We start from the raw sequence: 6,000 nt of genomic DNA on the forward strand, positions 1-6,000 counted from the left end.
TCAGAAAGGTCATCAATCACGACATTAGCATTTAGAATGAAGGGTTGGGGTCGCTTCTGATGCCCATCACCCCAATGGCATTGTCATGTGCCATAGTATCCTAAGGTCTAGTGAAAGACCCTGTAGACTTCATAGGATAATAATAATTATACATTATCACAGTTTATTGTATAAATGATCAAGTTAAGTTCAAGTCCCCTTATGGGACAAATAAGTAATGTAAAAAACAAGGGTTAAATCCACCCTCTGTTCCCAAAACTTAAAAAGTAAAATATATAAAAAACAAAAAACAGTTACATATTTGGCATCAGTGTACTTTTCAGAACATCAAAACATTTATTCTGTAAAGTGACAACTGAAACAGGAAAAAAATAGAAATCACTGTTTTTTTTTTTTTTGTTTTTTTTTTTGGGGGGGGGTTATTGTAAAAAGAATATGGTTATTGACGTAATTTTTTAAGTTCATGGGAGAAATATTTTTGCATCAAAGGGGTATTACCATCTCCAAGATCCTATCCCAATATGTAGTAGGTGTAGGAATAATAATATTAGCAAATTTCTCCAATTAGAAATGAAGTATAGTTCTTCTGATTCACCATGTTGCTTACCCCATGTGCAGGGCATTGCAGCAGCTTAGGTATGCATGGTTTCAACCAGTGACAGCTAGTTATTAGTGGTCATAACCATGGATACCTAAGTTACTGCAATGCCTGCATATGGAGTAAGCGACATAGCGAATCAGAAGAACTATATTTAATTTCTAATTGCAGGTATTTGCTAATATTATTACACGTACTACATGTTGGTATAGAATCTTGGAGATGGGAATACCCCTTTAAATCTTTTCACTGTATAATTTGCTAAAATGCAATTCTTGAATGTTACCAGGAGGGGGCAGCAGAGGCAAGCAAGGCGTTTAACCATTTTGGACCTGATTTCATAATTATTTATTTTACTTGCTTTTTTTTCACGGACGTATTTTGAGCCAAAATTAAACCACAAAAGACAACTTGAAAAAAAGATGCAAACCACTTGAGAAATCAAAAAGTCACTAATTAAGGATCATTCATAGCAAAAAACTGTTGGGAATACAATGATGAATGGGGCCCTATATCTGTATAGGGGGCCTGGCCTGTGGCTCTCCACCTACGCAGATGCCTCCCTTTTTGATAGGTAGATCCTGTGGATGGAAGAACAATTCTTGTAACCGGATTACCCCTTTAAGGTTCTCTTGAATCTTGTCTTTAAAAGAAGGCGAGTCTCGGATTTAGGCGCGTGGCTTCTGGGTGTGAGGACCGTGTAATGAGAGGAGCTCGTCTGACAAGTGAGGACGACCCTGATGTAGCACCACGATGGCTCTCTGTGGCCACCGTGCAGGACCCCTGGAATCCCCACTGCCCCCCATAACCAGTCGGCCCGGGGCAATGCTACCAGCCTGGTGTGATGTGTACGTGACGTTGCACCGGGCCTGAGACGCAGCAGATTCCAGCAGGAAGGAGGCGCCACACAGGACTACCGTCCAGTGGCTATGGACTACTACATGGGTCATGTCAATCGATTTGTTCATCTTTAATCAGTTTCCGGGCTCATTCACGAGCCCGATTTTTCAAGTATGATTGATAACCATGTTTTATTCACAGACCTCACTCGTACCTGTGATGGTCTATGGGGCCATTCATATGTCCGAGGGTCAGATCAAAGTGAGCAATGGGTCTGCAAAAAAATAGGACTGCACTCGGATGACATCTGAGTGTGGTCAAATTTTCATAGACTGTCAGAACAGAGAGGGTGGAGAATTTTTTTTATTTTAATTCTCTATGTACAATAAAAATGGATGAAATTCTGAGGCTACATTCACACACCTGTGAGTCGTGGTCTGTGATGGCCGAACCATCTACAGGTGTCCTCCTGACCCAAACTCAACAGCCTCATGTGAATGCCAGAGCATAAAATATATAATATCATAAGAAAGATAGCCTAAGAAAGCTTACAGTGTGCACAATAATGATAGAAACGGCAAGATTGTTGCTAAGCAGAAGGGAACGTGTGGCCTACCTGCTCCCCGGGAGGGCTGGGACACAGTGAGGAGCACTGGACCAGCAGCTTTCTATAAAGGCTGGGAGAACCTGATCACCATGATTCAGCAGAAATTGTGCACAGTAGTGGCGGAGTCAGCATCCCATAATAACAGCAGTATGAGCTGCCAGCCCCGGCTCACTATTAGGCTGCACATTTAGTGTCTGTTTACAGGAGGATCATGGGATCTAGCAATGGTGAATGGTCCTGAAAGCTCAGGGTGTACACAGGGGGGTCACGTCAGGGGAAACCACAGCGCCGCCCCCAGTATGTGCACTCACGACAGCTGCTGTTCCCTCTGAGGCCGGGATCACACACAGCGAGATACGGCCGAGTCTCACAGGTTAAAACCAAGCTCTGGCACCGGCACTCCGGAGCGGAGCGTGCGGCCGCACAGCAATACATGGAGCTGTGCACTCTGGAAATGATAGAGTTAACTATCCCATCTGGAGCAGTTCGGCTTTAGAATGCGTTTTTAACTCTTTCCTATTCAAAGGTTTACACTCTCTATAGAATTCTAGGGTGGAAAGAGTTAACGGAACATTCTACAATGGCCGCTCGGAATCTGATCCTTTCCAAACGTCTCATATGCAGGGTGTAATATAGAGGTGCACCTGCGAGAGACGCTGTACCCGGGAGAGTATAAACAAGGAGCTGCTGCAGAACACAGGAAGTCCCTCCTCTCTGTGACTGATGGGCAAAGGAGCCAATAAGAGAGATCGAGGGTAACTATGGTAACTGAGTACGCAAATCCGAGAGCTCAATACATCCTCGATGGGATCAGATCCGCCATCAGGAAGTGTTAAATCACAGATCTTTAACCCCGTAGTTCTGTTCGTATGGGCGATACACTATGAGGCGACCTATTAAAGTCTGTTAATTTTGACATTTACCTACTCTATGTGTATTATTTCAATACCAGTTGTATTATTTAACTGTATGTGACCATGGGTGGTGAAAAACAAATGAAAAATAAAAATAAAAAACTTGTACAGGTTCACTTCTTGCTATATTCAGGCATTCTTACATTCTGCATGGAAAGAACATGCGCTTTACGTAAATATTTACAACGACTAGAACATGTATTGTTTGTTTTATCACAGGAAGATTGGCAAATGAGTCATCTTTTGTTTTTTAGGCTTTTCCCAGTGCTGGTGGAGGTTGTGGGGTCGCGATGTTGACCATGCAGCTGGACACGGGTTACTATGGCTGCTGCTACTTCACTTCGGTGAAGAGACTTTCCTAATTCTTCCAGAAAGTCTTCGCTTATGCAGTTTATTGGCGTTCCAATCAGGGTTTATTTCACGCCATAAAACAAATGCATTGTAGTCAGATATATCAACAATGGTGTAAAATAAAACCATTGACTGGTTTTGCGTCTGCTTGTGTACGTAGTTATTAGTTGATCTCGTGTATCAACTGCCCCTTTAGTGGAATCATAATCTAACATCATCTTCGACTTTTTGCCATCTCGACTACTTGCTGCATCATCATGATGCATCACTCTCAACAGAATTATCTGTTTGTTTTTTGGGGGAATGTAAGAAACCACTGTTGTATCTCCAGTAATGTCAGGGTTGCTTTTTCGCATTGGTAGTTTTCATTTTAGCTACGACTGTTCAATTGGTGTGATGTAAAAAAGTTGTCACATTTTGTCCTCTTAGTCCATACGTCAAATCTGAAATTACTCGTACACCCGGATTCTTTTCAGGTTTTTCTCCAGGCTTTTTCTCTCTATATACTTGAGCTCTAAGAGCGTATGAATTGCTTCTGTCAAAGTGTCCATATCTTGATGCCGTACTTGGCTGACGTACTAGATGTATATTGTTTGGTCACCTACCTCGGAATGCCACAAGTTGTTCATCCACAGTGATGTTGTGATATTAATCACTTCTCACAGCTAAGCTGTGAGTCAGAGTGGTCAGGGAGTCCAAGGTCAGAAGCCACGAGGGTACGTCATAAACAGAAGGAAGAGACAAAAGTGTTGTCAGGTAATGTTCCGAGGTCAGAGTACCTGGAGGATAACTAATTAGAGCTGATGGGGGTTAAACAGGCGGATTGTCAGAACAACGTCCAAGGTCAGGCAACAGATCTAACATATAGAACTCTAGGCACAGAGAGCACAACACAAACCTCACAAGATGAATAAACGTCTTGCAGTGGTCTGGGAGAAGCTGCTCGGTTAAGTAGGCATGGCCGTTACCCGGGATAGTGAATTCCTGAGACAGCCGACACCTCCCAGATTGGCCAGTCGAGCTGTCAACAAACACACCGACAGCTGAGTATGCCCCTGAACCAGACTGGTTGGTCATGCTGTGAATCAAAGTACTGACAGCTTCAGCATGCCCCTGTACCACATTGGACAGCCGAGCTGTCAGTAACTGCATCCCAGACACTCTGAGGGGTGGAACCGTGATAGTACCCCCTTTTCTAGGGGGGCCACTTGACCCCCAGGCTTCCCAGGAAATTTTAGTTTGGAGGCCCTGACTAACCGATTGGCCTTCACATCTCGAGCAGAGATCTAGAATCTCTCCTCTGGTCCGTATCCCCTCCAGTAGATGAGGCACTGGAGGGAATTACGGACCCTTTGAGAATCTACAACCCTCTGAACCTCATACTCCAGGCCACCATCAACTTAAATCGGAGGAGGCGGGGATGAGGGAGACAATGCAGAAGGGACATACTCCTTTAATAGGGATTTATGCAATACATTAGGGATGTGAAGGGAAGTAGGAAGATTTAACCATAACTACCACAGGATTGACCACCTCTAGGATCTCATATGGACCAATAATCTTTGGACCCAACTTCGCTGATGGCACTTTAAGTTTAATGTTCCAAGACGACAACCAAACCTTATCCCAATCTTAAAAGCACATGGACGCAGGTTAGTCAGAGTTTTGGGCCCCTGCGATAAGACTGCCCCCACTCCGATCTCCGAAGCATCCACCTCCTCAATGAACGGTTCTTGGAGATCAGGTTGGATCAGAATGGGTGCGGACATAAAACAATCTTTCAAAAGCCCCGATAGCCCCCGGCGACCAAACCTTGAGATTCGCCCCCTTACGTGTAAGGTCAGTAAGTGGTTTAGCAATTTGTGAAAACTCCTTGATACATTTTCTAAAGTAGGTGTCGAATCCCAGAAAATGCTGCAAAGCCTTAAGATCACGTTTTTTAACCCAATCAATTATGGCCTGCACCTTTCCAGGGACCATCTTAAATTCTTCTGCTGACAAGGTAAACCCCAAGAAAGAGATTTCTTGAACAGAAAAAACACCTTTCTCTAATTTAGCAAACAGAGAGTTCTCCCTCAGTCTCTGTAACACCACACGGACATGTTCCTGGTGAGTGTCCGAGTCTGGGGAGAAAATTAGAATGTCATCGAGATATATTACAACAAATCTTCCAATGCCATCAGAGAAAATATCATTCATAAAATTCTGAAACACAGCAGGTGCTTTAGATATTCCAAAAGGCATGACAAGGTCTTCAAATAGACCCTCAGACGTTAAAAATGCAGTTTTCCCCTCATCACCCTTCCGGATCCGTATCAAATTGTAAGCCCATCTAAGATCAAGAATAGAAAACACCCTGGCCCCCAGAAGCTGATTATATAGGTCGGGGATGAGTGGAAGTGGGTAGGCATTTTTAACCGTGATCTTGTTTAGTTCTTGGAAATTAAGGCAAGGACAGAGACCTCCATCTTTCTTTTTAACAAAGAAAAATCCAGCAGCTACAGGGGAGGAGGAAGGATGGATATGACCTCTCTGTAAATTTTCGTTAACATATTCTTTCTTGGCGGTCCTTTCAGGCCCCGACAAATTGTAAAGGCGAGCTTTTGGCAATGTGGCGCCAGGAACAAGATCAATAGCACAATCATAGGGACAATGGGGAGGTAGTATCTCCACCTCTTTTTCCAAGAACA

General features: G+C 43.6%; 1 protein-coding gene across 3 annotated transcripts in view; it reads right to left on the reverse strand.

Annotated features, from left to right (window-relative positions):
* Positions 1–2,757, reverse strand: part of PIR (pirin) — a 78,576-nt gene extending 75,819 nt beyond the window's left edge. Inside the window, exon 1 of one of the 3 annotated variants that reach the window (XM_069761049.1) lies at positions 2,690–2,757. The gene's annotated coding sequence lies outside the window, so the exon portion shown is untranslated. Of the gene's footprint in view, positions 1–2,054; positions 2,503–2,689 lie in introns of those variants that run through there. The other 2 variants (XM_069761052.1, XM_069761050.1) reach the window with 2 other exon arrangements.
* Between the last annotated feature and the right edge of the window lie 3,243 nt (positions 2,758–6,000).

Source organism: Ranitomeya imitator, chromosome 3, assembly GCF_032444005.1.
Source record: "Ranitomeya imitator isolate aRanImi1 chromosome 3, aRanImi1.pri, whole genome shotgun sequence".
Taxonomy (NCBI): domain Eukaryota; kingdom Metazoa; phylum Chordata; class Amphibia; order Anura; family Dendrobatidae; genus Ranitomeya; species Ranitomeya imitator.